The 21,539-nt window shown below is 41.7% G+C and overlaps 2 protein-coding genes and 1 long non-coding RNA gene across 23 annotated transcripts in view; 1 reads left to right on the top strand and 2 right to left on the bottom strand.

Annotated features, from left to right (window-relative positions):
- Positions 1-21,539, bottom strand: part of LOC126213457 (ras-related protein Rab-18-like) — a 289,633-nt gene that overhangs the window by 73,767 nt on the left and 194,327 nt on the right. The gene's annotated exons all lie outside the window — the stretch shown is intronic.
- Positions 1-21,539, top strand: part of LOC126213454 (uncharacterized) — a 449,182-nt gene that overhangs the window by 299,815 nt on the left and 127,828 nt on the right. The window lies entirely within an intron of this gene.
- LOC126213459 (uncharacterized) overlaps positions 1-21,539 on the bottom strand; it is a 144,043-nt gene that overhangs the window by 12,001 nt on the left and 110,503 nt on the right. For both annotated transcript variants that reach the window (XR_007541185.1, XR_007541184.1), the window contains exon 2: positions 10,809-10,903. This is a non-coding gene — a long non-coding RNA (uncharacterized LOC126213459). The remainder of the gene's footprint in view (positions 1-10,808; positions 10,904-21,539) is intronic.

Below are 21,539 nucleotides of genomic sequence, written 5' to 3'. Positions count from 1 at the left end.
GTATCAGACGGATGCCATATTCCTTGACTTCTGGAAAGTGTTTTACTCGGTGTCCCACTGCAGCCTCCTGACTAAGGTACGAGCATAGGGGATTGGTTCCCAAGTATGTGAGTGGCCCAAAGACTTCTTAAGTAATAGAACCCAGTACATTGTCTTCGATGGTGAGTGTTCATCGGAGGTGAGGGTATCATATGGAGTGCCCCAGGGAAGTGTGGTAGGTCCGTTGTTGTTTTCTATCTACATAAATGGTCTTTTGGATAGGGTGGATAGCAATGTGTGGCTGTTTGGTGATGATGCTGTTGTGTACGGGAAGGTGTTATCATTGAGTGATTGTAGGAGGATACAAGATGACTTGGACAGGATTTGTGATTGGTGTAAAGAATGGCAGCTAACTCTAAATATAGATAAATGTAAATTAATGCAGATGAATAGGAAAAAGAATCCCATAATTTTTGAATACTCCATTAGTAGTGTAGTGCTTGACACAGTCATGTCAATTAAATATTTGGGTGTAACATTGTAGGCTGAGTCTGGGATAAGTCACGAGAAGAAAATGTGTTGTAAGAATAACTACGACCGGTCCCATTCGGGAAAGCTGGTGGTGGAGTGGTGGGTCCACCTGTCTCATGCAGTGAAGAAGCCACTGAAATAGAGCAAGTTATGTTCACTTCCATGCTGTGCCACATGTTGGTGTACTTTGCTCTAGGCCATAGTTTAGCAGTGGCGACTCATACTGGTGGACAGCTAGTTGGTAGTCATACAAAATATAAAATAGCTGTGCAATGATTGCAACAGAGCTGTTAATTGATATGGCTGCATTCACAGGTGGCTCTAACACCATCAGAATATCATGATTTGATTTTGTTATACTCCATGACCCTTGTGTTGGCTTTTTTGATGTCCATGATACACCCTTCTTTCATGACGTTGTGCACACCATTCAATTACTCTTTCAAGTACTTTGCTGTCACTGACACAATTACATTGTCATCAGAAATCCTCAAAGTTTTCATTTCATTTTGCTGATCTTTATTTGTTTCTGCAAATTTTTCCTTTGTTTCCTTTACTAGATGCTCACTGTACAGACTGAATGAAGTTGAGGTTAAGTTACTAGCCTGCTTCACTTCTTCACAAGCACTGGTTCCCTTCCATGTCCAACTTTTATGACTACAGTCTGGTTCTGGTACAAGTTGTAAATAACCTTTTGCTCTCTGTATTTCATCCCTGACACCTTCAGAATCTCGAAGTGTGTATTTCAGCCAACATTCGCAAAGGCTTTCTCTAAATATGCAAGTGCTATAAACATCTCTGATCTCAGCTCCTACCAGCTTTCCCATTGTTTTGTAAATAGTTACTGTCAGTAGTTTGCAATCAAGACTTACTAAACTGACACTTCTAACAACCCCACCACAACAAAGGTCAAAATTTAATAATGATTGTGGTGTTGCTCACGCTGCTAAATACTGCATTTTTGGGCAACAACAAAGTTATTATGTGGCAGGTGTCATTAGAGAACAGTTAATAAAATCATTTCATGTAATAATGAATAAACTAGGCACTCATCTTTTTGTGTTTCCCACGCTGGTCTCATTGTAAAATCATGGCTCAATCGTCGAAAATCTAGGTGGTGATGATTCCAAGCTCGGATGCAAAGAGGCCTAGGATATATTCTGCTGTATTCAAAAGTTTTATAGATGTGTGCCACAAACCATTTTTGAAGATTAAACCTTTGAAAGTTAGCACAATGATGATGTATAAAAGTAATCAGCACTCCAAATTTAAGTTACACTTCCTTTTTATTGCTTTTGTTGCAATATCACATAACACACAAAACATCACTTCACAATACAAAACATACTTGAAAACATCTTCTTCACTGTTAAAGTTCACATTTTATAAACTGACTACAATATGCGTCTTTCCAACATGACGTCCAAGACTTGACTTCCTCAAGGTCTGACTCTCTAACTCTAATAACCGCTTATGTGCCCAAAAATCAGAGTTACAAGTCTGTCAAAGATCATAGTGACAAAAGAAAGAATACACGTAAGAATAATATCATTGCAATACAAACATATCGATGTATCAAAGTACCTCTACATTATTGAAATCAAATCTGAATGTTGTCTCAGAAATATGTTAACTACTTTACAGAAACACAGTAGAATATTGCTGGTATCGAGAGGTTGAGGTGAGCTGCCATAAAGGTTATGTAATGCAAGTACCATTACACGCTACAGTAATACACTGTCCAGTCCCATTAATGTGACCTCACCTCAGAAACTGAATAATCACCTTTTGCTGCACAGACTGCTGCAAGACATGCAGGAAGAGTGTTGGTGAGGTTAGGGAAGGCACTAACAGTGATGTGGAGACATGCCAACTACATTGCCATGCCCAGCTGCACTATGATTCTCAGTTGGGAATCTATGGCAAGAGTAGCCCAATCAGAGGAGTCCAAGAGATTCTCGATTGGCTTTAAATCTGGGGAGTTTTGTGGCCAGGGGAGTATGGTTAACTGATCTGGTTGCTCTTCAAACTATGCATGCATGTGCTCTGCAAGCTGTATGACATGTCGTATTATCCTGCCAGTAAATGCCGTCGTGCTGAGAAAAAACAAACAGCATCCGTGGTTGGACAAGGTCCCCATAGATAGATGCATACTTTTTTTGATTCACTGTACCTTCAGGAATGGCAAGATCACCCAGGGAATGCCATAATAACATTTCCCAGACCATAATGCTCCCTCCTCTGGACTGGGGCCTTCCAGGGATTGTTGCATGGTACTTGTGTGCATGTTTCACACTGTACATGCCAACAGCAACCTGTCTGATGGAGCATAAAATGTGATTCATCTCTAAAGGTCACATGTTGCCACTCACTGGACATCCAGTTGCAGTAATGATGTGCAAATTCCAGCCTTTGGCGATGATGGATAGCATTCAGCACAGGTGTATAAAGCAGGCATCTGATGCGGACGTCCACATGCAGCACGTTTGATGAACGGTCGTTGAGGAGACACCGTTGGTAGCCCCATGATTCATCTGAGTAATGAGCAGCTCAACAGCTGCATATCTATTCACGCATACACATCTCTGCAGCTATTGCTCACCCTGTCATCTATGGTGTGTGTTGCACCACTGTTGGCTCAGTGCTGATTATAAATAGCACCATTTTACTAGACATGGTAACTTTAACTGTGGAGACACAGTTAGCTATTTTGGAAATGCTTTCATGCTTTGTCTGAAAGCCAATGATTGTACCATTTTGGATGCCAGATAATTCACTCAATTTCCACATTACAACAAAGACTACACTGTTTTCTGCATCCTCCACATGCTTTATAGGACCCTCCACTGCTAGTGATACCTCCTGCCACCTATAAGCCATCATTGCACATTGACACCGAGCATAAGTGGTGGTCACATTAATGTGACTGGACTACGTACTTACGACCTGTCAGCACCTGCTTTCTTGAGACTGGAATTATTTCATATATCTTGCACATCATTTGTAATAATCATGTTATGGCTGGCTATCCCAAGCATCTCAATAATTCTGATGGAGTGTTGTCTACCCCAGAGGCTTTGTTCGAACTTAGATGTTTCAGTGACATGTCAATCATATCTCCCATGTTGTCTTAATCTACTTTCTCTTTCTTTTCTGTAATTTTGTCTTCAAGTTCATATCCCTTGTGGAGCACCTCCTTCCAACTTTTCAGTTTTCCATTCTTTGCTTCCTGCCTGAGAACCTTGATATTCATACAGCTGCTTCCCTTTTTAGTAATGCATACTTCTACTGCCTTGCATTTGTCCTTCAGCCATTCCTGCTTAGCCGTTTTGCCCTTTCTACCAATCTCATTCTTGAGACACCCACATTTGTTATTCCGTGCTTCATCTGTTGCATCTTTATATTCCACCAAATCTACTGTGGAAGTGCAAGATGCTGTCTGTGCCATGTACTCTACTATGAAGTGCAGGATCCTCCACAGCCATCTCCTTCTGAATATATTTTTCAGTTTTTGATAAATAGTGACAACAAACATAAAGTGCAGCTGATGGGGCTAGAAGATTTTTCTAAGAAGGAACCAAAGTAAATATCAGTTTTGAGAAGGAAAGTAAGTTGTTTTGAAAGTACAGAACTCACACCATAAACAGAATGTGCAAACCACTCATAGCTCTGTCACAGCTGAAATTTGTATGTGGTTACAAAGGCTGTGACTGTTAGTTAATCACAGTTTTTCACTGACTCCTCAACAAACACAGAGTAGGAAGCTCCAGAATCTCAGTTCTATTCTGGTATTTTACACCAAGTGTCTGCTCTTACCAACAACAACAGCAAAATCGACTATTCTGTGGCTATAATCCCAAATAAATAATTTGATGCCACAAAAGGTTAATTCTTTTGAAATGTAACACTTCCATGTCTTGCAGGCATTGCAACATATGCCTGTGTTTCATGCTAGGGGGTGTAATTACACATTGGAAGCTGGCCATTGTGTATCATTTCACATGCTGAGGTTCCAATGGACAAGTTTTATACAATACAATATTGAATATAAATATGTGCACTGAAAATGTTGGGTTAGGCATACACTGCATTATTTCAGACATAAGTGGAAATCATTTAGTCTTGACCAGACAAATTTCAGTAATGAAGAAATATATTTTTAACCCCAAACAGCCACCAGCAATACTTATTTTATTGCAGACATTGCACACCTGCTTAAAGATATCAAAGCATCTCTGTTGTCAAATTTTACCATAACAACACCAGAAAAAAATTAATCAAAACATTCTCTTCTCACAGAAACTGTGAACTGTCATCATATGAATTATCTTTACAATTTTGAGAAAGACAGTGACTTAAAGCTAGCTCCTAAGATTGCTGCATATACATTAAGACAATGTGAATTTAGTAAGAAGAATGTGTCAGCAGCTCATACATTTCTGAGCCGTAACACTACTTGTGGACTGAAGTTTACAGCTACTGACAACGAAAGCTGCGAATAACACCCTGGTTTCTTGAAATGTTGAGCAACTGGCTCTCATTAGTGATATCAAGGAATGCTGTTACTGCTACCATATTAGTAACACAGATCTGCAAATGTATGAAGAAAACCTGATTTTTCTGCCTGATGTACAAGAGGTGTTTCAGCATATGCAGGCTGCTGGTACATGCTAACTGGAAACAAATATAGAGGGAAATAGGGGGGGGGGGGGGAGACTGGCCCTTTCCACTGAAAGTGTCTGCTTGTATGTTTCTTATTTTTATTTTTATTTTTGTTATTGGGAGTAAATTCCTTCTGTCAGGCAATGGTGCCCTCAAAATTTGTTTTCTTGTTCTTGTTTAGAAGTCACAAGAGGATATTCTCATGGATGCATTTCTGCAAGTGCTTGAAATTAGCTTGCAGAAGTACTAGTAAACTTGCATAAATTTCTCTTCTAGTGTAAACATCTCAGTAACATGCTAGTGGACACACGCCTTAAGATATGCTTTGCTGGAGTAATTTCCCATGAAAGACAAACCCACAGCCACTGCAATTTTGTTCATCTCAAGCAATATAAGCAGGACAAGGTTAGTTTATTGTACGCTTGTAATGAGAGTTACAACTTTTTTGTTTAACTGTAAATTTTCTTTTGCCAACTAGCCTCTACTCCAGGAAGGAATGAATGGTTTAATTATTTTCTGTGTCTAACAAATAACATAATTGATAACTATGCCTTAAGCAGGTGGATTTTCTAACCTGCCATAATATAAAATTCAAATTAATGAAGAGATGGGTTTCATCTAAAAATATATATTTCAAAATTACCAAGAAAATAGCTTCCACAATATAATTTGTGGTAATTTGATGGCAAGACCAACTTCTGCTAGGTATGCTTTACACCCCCCTCCCCACCCAAAAAAGTTTAATATGTACTTTCCTGTGCTTTAATATCTCTCTGCACTTTGTATGATGATTCAGTAGTACGCCAACTATCAAACTTGGGGAAAACACAATGTCAGTAAATGACAGTCTCGCCTCTTATATGTAGCTTTCCTTCATTATACACCCTCCTTTCCTTAATTCTACCATCATTAAATGCAATGTTTTGAAGATGTTCATCAGCTCCGAATTCTTAGATAATTACGAAAATCATCGCATCCCAGTTTCTTAAGTAGCAGAACGGGGGTGAATTCCTTTTGTTCTTGCATTAGGCGCTTCTTTCCCTCAGTTCTTTTGGCCTTGTTAGCTCTAAAATATCGTTTTTGTCCCTGAGTAAAACGTAGTGGCATCTCGTAGAACATAAACACAGTGAACTTAAGATAAACAAATCACGACAACAGGGCAGCGCTGTAATCACTGAGTGGAGTCGGTCAGGGCATGTGCATGCTGCCACAAAATTAGTCAGTCGGTATGTTGATTGGCCTATGAATTGGTACACGTGTAGTGGCCTTTTGCTTTGTGCAGCATTATTCCTAGAAATCAGCCAACTCGACACTTGCTTCATATGCACCGTCCGACAAACTGGTCGTGTGTCGGTGTTTTGAACGAGCGATCACTGAACATTTCTTCTCGGGATGTGGGATGAGTGGGACCACCCTAAACTTCCCAAGGTCCACTGTTTCTGATGTGATAGTGAAGTGGGAAGGTGAAGGGACACATACAGCATAAAACCGTACCGGCTGGCTTTGTCTGTTGACTGGCAGAGACCACCAATAGTTGAAGAGGGTCGCAGTGTGTTATAGGCAGACATCTATCCAGACCATCACACAGGAATTCCAAACTGCATCAGGATCCACTGCAAGCACTATGACAGGTGGGAAGTGAGAACCCTTGTATTTCATTGTCGAGCGGCTGCTCATAAGTCACACATCAAACTGGTAAATGCCGAACGACGCCTCACTTGGTCTAAGGAGCATAAACATTGGACGATTGAACTGTGGATAAACGTTGTGTGGAGTGACGAATCAAAGTACACAATGTGGTAATCCGATGGCAGGGTGTGGGTATGGAGAATGCACAGTGAACAATCATCTGCCAGCGTGTGTAGCGCCAACAGTAAAACTTGTAGGTGGTGGTGTGCTCATGTTTTTCATGGAGGGGGCTTGCACCCCTTGTTGTTTTGCGTGGCACTATCACAGCACAGGCCTACATTGATGTTTTATGCACCTTGTTGCTTCCCACTGTTATAGAAAAATTCGGGGATGGTGATTGCATCTTTCAAAACTATCGAGCACCTCATCATAATTCACGGCCTGTGGCAGAGTCATAACATGACAATAATATCCCTGTCATGGAGTGTCCTGCACAGAGCCCTGACGTGAATCCTATGGGACACCTCTGGGATGAAACTTCCTGGCAGATTAAAACTGTGTGCTGAACCGAGTCTCTAACTCGGGACCTTTGCCTTTCGTGGGCAAGTGCTCTACCAACTGAGCTACCAAATCACGACTCATGCCCCATCCTCACAGATTCACTTCTGCCAGTACTTCGTTTCCTACCTTCCAGACTTTACAGATACAGAAGCTCTCCTGAGAACCTCTGGGATGTTTTGAAATGCCGACTTTGTGCCAGGCCTCACCGACCGACATCGATACACCTCCTCAGTGCAGCACTCCATGAAGAATGGGCTGCCATTCCCCAAGAAACCTTCCAGCACCTGATTGAACCTATGCCAGCGAGAGTGGAAACTGTCATCGAGGCCAAGGGTGGGCCAACACCGAAATGAATTCCAACATTACCGATGGAGGGCGCCATGAACTTGTAAGTCATTTTCTGCCAGGTGTCCACATATTTTTGATCACATAGTGTATCTCAGTCTGACACACAATTTTAATCTTCCAGGAAGTTTCATATCAGTGCACACTCCGCTGCAGGGTGAAAATTTCATTCTGGAAACATCCTCCAGACTGTGGCTAAGCCATGTGTCTGCAAAATCCTTTCTTCCTGGTGTGTTAGTACTGCGAGGTTGCTGGTGAGCTTCTGCGAAGTTTTGAAGGAAGGAGATGAGGTCATTTGAAACAGCAATAAACAAGGCTCAAGATTACACAGAAGGGGTTGGGGTGACGGGGGTGCGGGTGGCGGAAGTGAATGAAAGTTTGTTCAGGGAGGAAGGAAAGAAATGGACATTGAGACAGGGAAGTAGGCAGAGGAGATGGACAGAGGGAAGATAAGATCTGTATCGGTTCCATTACATATCTAGCAATTTTAGTAAGAGCAGGTATTGCACTAAAATAATTTGTATTTTTAGAACCCTGACTTATTAATTACTGATAGTTGAGTGATATTCAGATGTATCTGCATCTGCCTTTTTTCAAACTGAAATTATTACATTCTGCTTGAAGTCAGAGGATATTTCGCCACTCTCATAATGCTTGCATACCAGATGGAACAGTTTCATCATGGCTGGCTCTCCCAAGGCTTTCAGTCTGACAGAATATAGTCTAGCTCCGGGGCCTTGTTTCTTCTGTCTTTCAGTCCTCTGTCAAATTCCTCTCCCAATAGCATATCTCCCATCTCATCTTCATCTACAACATCTTCACTTTCGATAACATTACCTTGATACCTTCATCTCCATTGTATAGACTCTCTATATTCTTCTTTAACCTTGACCTGCATTGCTTAGGACTAGTTTTTTGTCTGAGCTCTTGACAAACATCAGCTGCTTCTGATTTCTCCAAAGTTTTCTTTAATTTCTCTAGGACAAATCCTTCAAAATTTCAACATTCCTTTATTTGCAACATCACTTCATTGTACAGAACGCTCAAGAATCATACACCAATCGCACGCTTTGCAATGTAGTTACTTTATGATGTTTATCAACTGTTTGTGGTTTTTTTTTATTCGTTTTCTATTCCCCCCCCCCCCCCCCCCAAGGGAGTGGGCTGGCAGAAGCTTAGTATGCCACTCTTCAGCCTACAGAATTTTAAAAACAAAATAAGAAGAATATAATGATAAAAGCAGGTGAGAAAGCGGTGACTTTTAAATTTTAAAAATGGTGGAAATTTGTAGGAGTTAAAATATAATACAAAAGTTGGTGATGATAGTTGAAAAACACAGTAAGCAGACAGGTACAGTAGTAGACAGACACAAAAAACACGGCAACAGTCTCGCTCCTGTTAGCAAGAGATAAAAAAGTCACACCTAGTAACAGTGTGGTTTCTGTTTGCTACACTTTGGAAAAGACGCACAACAATGAACACTCACTTAACCCTTGCATGATGTCTGGAGTCTTTTCAGACCCCGAGGCTCTTTTAACCACAAATAAACAGTTTCAATGTGGGTGTAGACTACTCATCCTCCAGATATGCTGTTCACAGACTTTTTATTATAACTGGGTAAAATATTTATGATTATATCACAGTTTGTTGTACAACAATTTCAAATTTTTGCAGTGGGGCCAGAAAATACCCCACGTATGCAATATGTGATTTTCAGCATTATATGTTAGTTTTGTTACGAAAATAAATCTTAGCAACAGTGGACCTCATCAACCAACATTCATTTGTACAGTGTTCTAAACAATGAATAGAAAACCCATTCACGTGCATTGTTACAACAAATTCACAGTTTATAATTGAATTTGGTGGAAGGAACAAGTGGTGTTATAGTTTATTCATCACGGTGATATACTTTTTGCAAGGGGCTGCAGTCTCAAGCAGCATTTGGCAGACTTAGCAGAAGAGTGATAGAGACAATGAATCAATTTTTGGAAACAAGGCTGACAGTGATGCTGATGGAGTTATGATGGAGACAGATATACAAGTCAGAGATGAAGTGGATATGAGTGACTGTGAAGAAGATGATGATGGTATTCTGGTAATGTTTGTGTCTAGAAGTGGACAGATAACTTGATGCACGCATGCTAGGTTTCAAGCAATGTGATATGCGAAACTGTGCATATTCCACTTCACCTTAGACCACAGTTACAGATAAAGACAGAGAGTTTCAAACTTTTTATCACCAATCACATGCAGAGCGCAATAGTAATGTGTACCAATAATCATGCAAAAGATAGTAAAGTTCTGTGCCCAACTCTTTAACACTGCATTGAACTTGATTCTACAGAGTTGCATGCATTCTTTGGTCTGCTTATAACAGCTGGCTTGCATAAGGCACGTGAGAAGCCTTTGGGTGAATTTCGGTGCACATTCCTTCGAAACATGGAAAGTATGGGATAAAACTGTGGGCTGCTGTAGATTGTGAGACCAGTTATGTCATAAATGCAAAAGTGTATATGGATAAATCTGCTGAAGGAAGGGAAATAAATCAAGGGAAATGAGTGGTACATGATTTAGTTGATGACCTGAAGTGATCTGGTAGGAACATTACCACTGATAACTTATTCACAATTTTTGATTTGGGACAATAACTTCTTTCTAAAAAATTGACGCTTGTGGGAACTCTTTAGGTCAACCAAAAAAAGATGCCAAAAGAAATGTTGCCATCAAAACAGAGGCATCCATTATCGACCACAACAAAATACTGTTGTAGCTTCATATGTTCCAACACAAAATAAATTGCTCATTTTGTTGTCTACTATGCACCATACATTTCATGTAAGTGAGCATGAGTACAAAAAACCTGAAATAATAATGCTCTACAACTCAAGAATGTCGGGGGTTCATACAATTGATAAGATAACTTGACATTATTCAGTGAAACATGGAACAAGAAGGTAACCACTAACTGTATTTTTTTTATATATTAGACTTAGCTTGTCTCAATGCTTACGTTCTGTATTCCAAATTATTACATGATATGAGAAGTAAAAATGTGAGGAAAGAATTCCTCTCAGAATTAGGAAATGAAGTAGTCATACCTCACATTGAACGACAAATCCTGTCGCTCCTGTGCAGAAAACAACACATTCGTTCAGCAGTAATATCTTCAGGCTTCATGGATGATGTTCCAGATCTGAAAAGGTCAAAGGACAAGAAAGTGAATCAACAATGTGATGGATGTCACAAGTTTGTCTGTAAAAAACATGCTAGGATAAGTGTGTTATGTAATGATTGTTTGTCATATGACTCGGAAAGTGAATAGTAGTGTATTTCTAATAAAATTCCATATAAGTGATATTACACATAATATAATAAATTACAGTATTGTTACACATTCTGTAGGTGCATTATATTGAGAAACTGAGGGAGATTAACGTCAGCCCATGTGATATTCTTGTGAGCTTTGATGTGGTATCATTGTTTACCATGGTGCCTGTAAACGAAGCTATTTCATATATAGCAGATATTTTGAAGACTGACATAGTGGCTTTATTTAAACACTGCCTGACGACAACTTATTTCCAGTATAACAACGAGTTTTATGAACAGATCGATGGGGTGGCGATGGGAAGCCCTCTCAGCCCAGCTGTTGCCAATTTCTTTATGGAGATCTTCGAACAGCGAGCGCTGCAGACTGCCAGTAAAAAGCCTGCTAAATAGTACTGCTATGTTGATGACACATTTGTAGTGTGGACTCATGGTGAAGAAGAGTTGGATGTCTTCTTGGTGCACCTGAACGGCATTAACCCGAAGATACAGTTTACGATGGAGAAAGAGAGCAATGGTCGACTCAATTTCCTGGATATGTCGGTAATTAAACGGGAGGATGGGACGCTGGGCCACAAGGTATATAGGAAGAACATTCACAAGGAATCTAACCATCATCCTAAGCAAAAAAGAGGTGTCATGAAAACCTTGGTGGACAGGGCCAATAAAATTTGCAAGCCGGCTTATTTACAAGATGAACTGAATCACCTACGGTCATCCTTCATGAAAAAGGGATATACCAGCAAGGAAATTGATCGAGCCCTCCATCAAAGAAGAAAAGAAGCCAGAAGACCAGAACAAGAACGGTCACCTACTGGAAAAGTTTTCCTACTGTTCATTAATAAGGTCACGGACCATATCGGGAAAGTGCTGGCCAAGTACGGGATCGAAACAATCTTCAGACCCACCAGGAAGATTAAGGAATATTTAAGAACTGCAAAAGACGCCCAACATCCCCTAGTAACACCTGGGGTATACAAAATTCCATGCAGTTGTGGATAAGTATATATTGGAACAACGAAAAGAAGTGTAAATTTCCCCCATTAGCCGAACATAAAAGAAACTGTCGCTTAGGACACATCGAAAAATCAGCCGTAGCTGAGCACGTTTTTCCAAGATGGGAATCACGAAATTAAATTTAATGAGACAAGTGCTCTAGCACGAAATTCCCATTATCATGCACACATGTATACAGAAGCAATAGAAATTCACAAACACCATAACAATTTTAATAGAAAAGAGAAAGTTTTAAAGTTGGACAAATTATGGATGTCGACGTTGCGCCAGCAGTATGACAATCAATTACTCTTAATCAAGAATGATGACACCTTCCAAAGATAGGCATATCGTCAGCATCATGTGACGAATGGTCGTGGCCTCTATACGCGCTATAAATGTGAGAATACCTGGAGCCACAGGGGCAGTAGCCGGACGACCTCAGAAGAGGTCTCCCGCAGATGGAGACAAAACGTCAGGTGGAAACTTTATACATCGACCACGGCCTCTCAGCCCGGAAGTTTCAAACTATGTATACTGTGTCACAGACACAGTTCTTTTGACTGTCCTATATATATATATACAGGGCTATTACAAATGATTGAAGCGATTTCATAAATTCACTGTAGCTCCATTCATTGACATATGGTCACGACACACTACAGATATGTAGAAAAACTCATAAAGTTTTGTTCGGTTGAAGCCGCACTTCCGGTTTCTGCCGCCAGAGCGCTCGAGAGCGCAGTGAGACAAAATGGCGACAGCAGCCGAGAAAGCGTATGTCGTGCTTGAAATGTACTCACATCAGTCAATCATAACAGTGCAACGACACTTCAGGATGAAGTTCAACAAAGATCCACCAACTGCTAACTCCATTCGGCGATGGCATGCGCGGTTTAAAGCTTCTGGATGCCTCTGCAAGGGGAAATCAACAGGTCGGCCTGCAGTGAACGAAGAAACGGTTGAACGCGTGCAGGCAAGTTTCATGCGTAGCCCGCGGAAGTCGCCGAATAAAGCAAGCAGGGAGCTAAACGTACCACAGCCGAGGGTTTGGAAAATCTTACGGAAAAGGCTAAAGCAGAAGTCTTACTGTTTACAATTGCTACAAGCCCTGACACCCGATGACAAAGTCAAAAGCTTTGAATTTTCGGCGCAGTTGCAACAGCTCATGGAAGAGGATGCGTTCAGTGCGAAACTTGTTTTCAGTGATGAGGCAACATTTTTTCTGAATGGTGAAGTGAACAGACACAATGTGCGAATATGGGCGGTAGAGAATCCTCACGCATTCATGCAGCAAATTCGCAATTCACCAAAAGTTAACGTGTTTTGTGCAATCTCACAGTTTAAAGTTTACGGCTCCTTTTTCTTCTGCGAAAAAAACATTACAGGACATGTGTATCTGGACATGCTGGAAAATTGGCTCATGCCACAACTGGAGACTGACAGCGCTGACTTCATCTTTCAATAGGATGGTGCTCCACCGCACACTTCCATCATGATGTTCGGCATTTCTTAAACAGGAGATTGGAAAACCGATGGATCGGTCGTGGTGGAGATCATGATCAGCAATTCATGTCATGGCCTCCACGCTCTCCCGACTTAACCCCATGCGATTTCTTTCTGTGGGGTTATGTGAAAGATTCAGTGTTTAAACCTCCTCTACCAAGAAACGTGCCAGAACTGCGAGCTCGCATCAACGATGCTTTCGAACTCATTGATGGGGACATGCTGCGCCGAGTGTGGGAGGAACTTGATTATTGGCTTGATGTCTGCCGAATCACTAAAGGGGCATATATCGAACATTTGTGAATGCCTAAAAAAACTTTTTGAGTTTTTGTATATGTGTGCAAAGCATTGTGAAAATATCTCAAATAATAAAGTTATTGTAGAGCTGTGAAATCGCTTCAATCATTTGTAATAACCCTGTATATATATATATATATATATATTAAAATTGCTACACCATGAAGATGACATGATACAGATGCAAAATTTAACTGACAGGAGGTAGATGCTGTGATATGCAAATGACTAGATTTTCAGAGCATTCACATAAGGTTGGCACCAGTGGCAACACCTACAACGTACTGACACGAGGAAAGTTTCCAACCCATTTCTCATACACAAACAGCAGTTGACCGGTGTTGCTTGGTAGAACATTGTTGTGATGCCTCGCGTAAGGAGGAGAAATGTGTACCTTCACATTTCCGACTTTCATAAAGGTGAGATTGTAGCCTATTGCGATTGCGGTTTATCATATCGAGACATTGCTGTTCGCATTGGTTGGGATACGGTGACTGTTAGCAGAACAAGGAGGGTAATATGGAATGCCGTGCTAGATCCCAACAAGACAGACGACAGTCAACTTATCTGCATGGTTGTAACGTATCGTGCAGCCATGTCTGGATCCCTGAGTCAACAGATGGGTACATCTGCAATACAACAACCATCTGCATGAACAGTTCAATGAAGTTTGCTGCAGCATGGACTATCAGGTCGGAGACCTTGTCTGCGGTTACCCTTGATGCTGCATCACACACAGGAGCGCCTGCGATGGTGTACTCGACGACGAACCTGGGTGCACGAATGGCAAAATGTCATCTTTTCGGATGAATCCAAGTTCTGTTTACAGCATCATGATGCTCGCATTCATGTTTGGTGACATCATGGTGAACACAAATTGAAAGCATGCATTTGTCATCACCATACTGGCGTATCACCTGGCGTGATGGTATGGGGTGCCATCGGTTACATGTCTTGGTCACCTCTTGTTGCATTGACGCCACATTGAACAGTGGACATTACATTTCAGATGAGTTATGACCCGTGGCTCTACCCTTCATTCGATCCAAGCGAAACCCTACATTTCAGCAGGATAATGCACGACTGCATGTTGCAGGTCCTGAACAGGCCTTTCTGGATACAGAAAATGTACAACTGCTGCCCTGGGCAGCACGTTCTCCAGATCTCTCACCAATTGAAAACGTCTGGTCAATGGAGGCCAAGCAACTGGCTCGTCAAAATACCCCAGGCACTAATCTTGATGAACTGTGGTTCCGTGTTGAAGCTGCATGGGCAGCTGTACCTGTACACACCATCCAGGCTCTGTTTGACTCAATGCCCAGGCGTATCAAGGCCGTTATTATGGCCAGAGGTGGTTGTTATGGGTACTGATTTCTCAGGATCTATGCACCCAAATTGTGTAAAATGTAATCGCATGTCAGTTCTAGTATAATATATTTGTCCAATGAATATCCGTTTATCATCTGCATTTCTTCTTGGTGTAGCAATTTTAATGGCTAGTTGTGTGTGATAAATAAAGATGATGTAAGCGTGAATTTTGTGTGTGTGTTTGTGTTTGTCTGTGTGTCTATCAACATGCCAACGCATTCGTTTGGTAAGTTACATCATCCTTGTTTTTAGATATATTTTTCCCATGTGGAATGTTTCCCTTTATTTTTTATATATATATTAGAGGGAAACATTCCACTTGTGAAAAATATACCTAAAAACAAAGATGATGTGACTTATCAAACAAAAGTGCTGGCAGGTCGATAGACACAAGCAAACACTATATATATATATATATATATATATATATATATATATATATATATATATATATATATATATATATATATATATAGAGGGAAACATTCCACGTGGGAAAAATATATCTAAAAACAAAGATGATGAGACTTACCAAACAAAAGCGCTGGCAGGTCGATAGACACACAAACAAACATAAACATACACACAAAATTCAAGCTTTTGCAACAAACGGTTGCTTCGTCAGGAAAGAGGGAAGGAGAGGGAAAGACGAAAGGATGTGGGTTTTAAGGGAGAGGGTAAGGAGTCATTCCAATCCCGGGAGCGAAAAGACTTACCTTAGGGGAAAAAAGGACGGGTATACACTCGCACACACACACACACATATCCATCCACACATATACAGACACCCAATATATATATATATATATATATATATATATATATATATATATATATATATATATGTCTGCTTGTGAGATGTCTGCTTGTGTCTGTATATGTGTGGATGGATATGTGTGTGTGTGCGAGTGTATACCCGTCCTTTTTTCCCCCTAAGGTAAGTCTTTCCACTCCCGGGATTGGAATGACTCCTCACCCTCTCCCCTAAAACCCACATCCTTTCGTCTTTCCCTCTCCTTCCCTCTTTCCTGATGAGACAACAGTTTGTTGCGAAAGCTTGAATTTTGTGTGTGTGTTTGTGTTTGTTTGTGTGTCTATTGACCTGCCAGCGCTTTCGTTCGGTAAGTCACATCATCTTTGTTTTTATATATATATATATATATATATATATATATATATATATATATATATATATATATATATATATATATATCCCACTGATATTTGTCCAATGAATATCTGTTTATCATCTGCATTTCTTCTTGGTGTAACCATTTAAATGGTCAGTTGTGTGATATATATATAAGCCCACTGATGTTACTGATGCATCGGGGAATCATGTTTGTCCAATAACAGAAAACGTAAAATTGTTTTACTCAAGTTGAACTCTCCTCTTTGTGAACACACCTGTATTATGAGAAGAAAACCAGCAAACATTTTCTCATCACACACTTACCATGTATTGACATTCATATTACCCACTGGTAAACAGAACCCACCACCAACAAGCATCTATTTTTGATAATTCCCTTCACCGCCTGTACGAGGTATGAGCAACTTCTTTGTTGCCTCCCAAATTTCACTTTCGTATACTGCTTCGTAAGCTTAACCTCCCACGTTCTCGATGGGTGACAGACCATCACCACCTTGGCTTCGTGCAGAGGTCTGCATTCATCTTGGCCTTAAGTTTGCTTCCAAAGATCACTACTCTAGATTCAATCTATCGCTGCAAGTTTTTCTAACTTTGCACATAAGCTGGTGACAGCACCTTCCTCTACACTGATAGCTCTAAGACCAGTCATGGTATTGGATGCTACATTATTATTGGTAACAAACATTCAAGATACAGTCCTGTAGACCAATGCTAGAATTTAACCACACAGCTTTCCACCCTCTACAAGTACACCCTATAATTATGATGCCATAGGCTTCACAATTGTATATTATGTTTTGATGCTCTATTGTGTCCTCCAGAGCCTCTGTTTGCTATACACATACCACTGCTTAGTACAAAGAATCCACAAGTGCCTCCACTCACTCACTTATGATGGAGCCAACATGATGTTCATGTGTGTCCCTGGTCATATTGGAGTGTGGGTACTGAAGCTGCCGAAGCTGCTCCCGAGACTCCAGTCCGACTACCTAGGCCTCTCAGATTATCTCTGCGTTGTTTACATAGGACCATTGCATCCCTCTGGCATTAACACTGGTCTTCTTTACATGAGAAAAAGCTCCGGGAAATTAAACACCTACCAACATCTTGGACAGACTTCTTTCACCTCTCTCTTCGTGCACAGATGCTTCTAGCTCAGTTGCACATTGGGTACTGTGGTTGCAGTCACCATCATTTGTTAAGTGGCGACCGTTCTTCCAAAGCATAATAAATCTATGGTATCATTTTATGGGGAAACTCCAGTTGTGTGCATGACATCCCTTTACTGCAGAAGAAAGCTATAAGGGTGGTTACATGTTCATCATATAAGGCACACTGTAAACCTTTGTTTTCTGAGCAAAAAATGATGACAGTAGTAAACCTATGTATACAGGATGGTCCATTGATAGTGACCGGGTGAAATATCTCACAAAATAAGCATCAAATGCAAAAACTGCAAAGAATGAAACTCATCTAGCTTGAAGGGGGATTCCAGATGGCGCTATGGTTGGCCCACTAGATGGCGCTGCCATAGGTCAAACGGATATCAACTACATATTTTTAAAAATTGGAACCACCATTTTGTCTTACATATTCATGTAGTATGTAAAGAAATATGAATATTTTAGTTGGACCACTTTTTCGCTTTGTGATAGATGGCGCTGTAATAGTCACAAACGTATAAGTACATGGTATCACGTAACATTTCGCCAGTGCGGACAGTATTTGCTTCACGATACATTACCCATGTTATAATGGATGATTTACCAATTGCAGAAAAGGTCAATATCTTGTTGATGTATAGGCTGTTGTGACCAAAATGCCCAATGGGCATGTGCTATGTATGCTGCTCCGTATTGTGGATGACATCATGCAGGTGTCCGGACTGTTCGCCAGATAGTTACGTTATTTAAGGGAACAGGAAGTGTTCAGCCCCATGTGAAATGTCAACCATGACCTACAACAAATGATGATGCCCAAGTAGGTGTTTTAGCTGCTGCCACAGCTAATCCGCACATCAGTACCAGACAAATTGTGCGAGAATCGGGAATCTGAAAAACGTCAGTGTTGAGAATGCTACATCAACATTGATTGTACCTGTACCATATTTCTATGCACTGGGAATTGCACAGCGACAACTTTGAACGTTGTGTACAGTTCTGTTACTGGGCACAAGAGAAATTACAGGATGATGACAGATTTCTTGCATGCATTCTATTTAGTGGCAAAACGTCATTCACCAACAGTGGTAACGTAAACCGGAATAATATGCACTACTGGCAATGGAAAATCCACGATGGCTGCGACAAGTGGAACATCAGCGACCTTGGTGGGTTAATGTATCATGTGGCATTATGGGAAGAAGAATAATTGGACCCTATTTTATCGATGGCAATCTAAATGGTGCAATGTATGCTGATTTCCTACATAAGGTTCTACCAATGTTACTACAAGATGTTTCACTGCATGACTGAATGGCGATGTACTTCCAACATGATAGATGTTAGGCACATAGCTTGCATGTACTTGAAGTGGTATTGCATAGCATATTTCGTGTCAGGTGGATTGGTCGTCGAAGCACAGTACCATGGCCCGCAAGGTAACAGGATCTGACGTCCCCGGATTTCTTTCTGTGGGGAAAGTTGAAGAATATTTGATATCATGATCCACCGACATTGCCTGACAACATGCGTCAGCGCATTGTCAATGCATGTGGAAACATTACGGAAGGCGTACTATTCGCTGTTGAAACGAATGTCGTTACACATCTTGCCAAATGCATTGAGGTTGACAGACATCATTTTGAGCATTTAATGCATTAATGTGGTATTTACAGGCAATCATGCTGTAACAGCATGCGTTCTCAGAAATGATAAGTTGACAAAGGTACATGTATCACATTGGAACAACTGAAATAAATGTATTTTTTTCTTTATTGTAATTTTGACACCTTATACAGAAGGTGGGCTGGCAGCGGCAATATTACCGCGCTCTTCGGCTACAGACAGTGCAAATAGAAACAAGGAAGACACAGACAAACAAGACAGAATGGTGGAAAAATTACAGTAGACACATGAGTAAATAACACAGAGCCGTTCACAGGTATAGTAAAAAATAAAAAACCGTCAACACTGTACACGAACACCGATAACTCTGGCGCGCGAATGTACACTTGATGTGTGTGAGTTTGGGAGGTTTTGAGAGCATTGCTGGGTGGGGGCGAGTGTGAGGAAGGTGGTGTCATCCGCGTACTGGATAAAATGGACAGGGGTAAAGGCAGCGGCATGTCTGCCGTATACTGAAGGTAGAGAAGAGGGGAGAGGACAGAACCTTGGGGCACACTGGCGGAGGGGTAGAAGGTGTAGGACTCCGTGTTATGGATGATTACGTAGGAAGGATGTTGGAAAAGAAAGGACCCGATCAGATGGATGTAGTTGATAGGAAGGGCGAAGGTTTGGAGCTTGAAGAGGTGACTAGAATGCTATATACTGTCGTGAGCACACTCAAGGTCGAGGTAGAGGAAGATGGCAGATCAACGGTAGTTGAGCTGTTCGGAGAGGAGATGAGTAAGGTGAAGGAGAAGGTCATCGGCAGAGAAGGATGGTCGAAAGCCAAACTGGGTAGTGTGAAGGAGGCGGTGTTAGTAGAGATGCTGGTAGATGCATCGGGTAAGGAGGGATTCCAGGAACTTGCTGAAGACTGAGGTAAGGCTGATGGGACAGTAGGATGAGACAGCAGATGGCGGTTTGTTGGGTTTAAGAAACATCAGGATATGGGAGGTTTTCCACAGGTCGGGGTAGTAGTGGACAAGCCCACATCCTATAGCCTGGCCAGGGAGGAGAGGAAGGAGGCAGGAGCTTTGCGGAGGTGGCGATAGGTAACACTATCATGACCGGTAGCGGTGTTACTTTTCATGCGGTGTGTAGTGATGATGTCCTGAGTAGTGATGGGGGCATAGAGTTCATTGTGTGTAATGTTGTGTAAGTACTGGAAGCCAGGGGTGACAGGAGGGACAGAGGAGTCACTTCGATCGCGGACATCCGGAAAGAGGGAGTAATCGAACTGGGGATTGTCAGGGAGGGTTAAGATATCAGAGAGGTAGGCGTCAAAGTGGTTGGCCTTACTAAGGTTGCCAGGGAAGGGTTGGTCATCATGAAGGAGAGGGTAGTAGGGGGGGGGGGGAGTTAGATCTGGTAAGGTGGCGGAAAGCTGACCAATACATGGATGAGTTGAGAGGAAGTGTAGCATTAAGACGGGTGCATGTCGGTCACCATTCCCAGCGTTTCTTAGCCGTGAGCAAGTTTCTGATGTGTCGTTGTAGTTGCCGGTGGCGTCATAGTGTGTCCAGGTCATGCATATGAACTAAGGTATGGTAGAGACGGCGGAATTCACAGAGAAGGATGATAGCCTGTGGGGGTAAAGTGGGATGGTGTGGGTGGATGGCAATGGAAGGGCCGTGGGCCTCCATGGCCTCAGACAAGGTCTGCTGGAGAAAGGAGGCAGCACGGGTAACATCATATGGGTGGTGGTTGGTGAGGGGGTAGCTATCGAAGTTGGTAGATAGGGTGTCCTGGTAGCCATTCCAGTCAACACGGGAATAATCTTGAACACATTTTGGGGGAGGATTGATGCGAGGATCGATACTGGGGCGACAACTGTCTGAAACGGTGAGGAGGGCTGGGAGATGGTCACTACCAATAGGGTTAAGGACATCCACCATTCTATGGCCAAGGAGGTTAGAGGAGGATTGGTTGGTTGGTTGTTTGGGGAAGGATACCAGACAGCGTGGTCATCGGTCTCATCGGATTAGGGAACGATGGGGATAGAAGTCGGCCGTGCCCTTTCAGAGGAACCATCCCGGCATTTGCCTGGAGTGATTTAGGGAAATCACAGAAAACCTAAATCAGGATGGCCGGACGTGGGATTGAACCGTCGTCCTCCCGAATGCGAGTCCAGTGTCTAACCACTACGCCACCTCGCTCGGTGTTAGAGGAGGAGAGGATGACATCTGGAGTAGTATTGGATTCAGGGCAGGTGTACTGGAGAATGGGAATGAGGCTGCCTTGGAGGGTGTGGGCTGAAGAATGGTTTCATTGAGGAGGAACGCATCCACGCGGTGGGTTGTGAGGGTATGCAGCAGGAGGTTCTTATTGGTGGGAAGGGAATGAATATTACTGAACAA

Source organism: Schistocerca nitens, chromosome 11, assembly GCF_023898315.1.
Source record: "Schistocerca nitens isolate TAMUIC-IGC-003100 chromosome 11, iqSchNite1.1, whole genome shotgun sequence".
Taxonomy (NCBI): domain Eukaryota; kingdom Metazoa; phylum Arthropoda; class Insecta; order Orthoptera; family Acrididae; genus Schistocerca; species Schistocerca nitens.
This window is presented reverse-complemented; position numbering and strand designations above follow the sequence as displayed.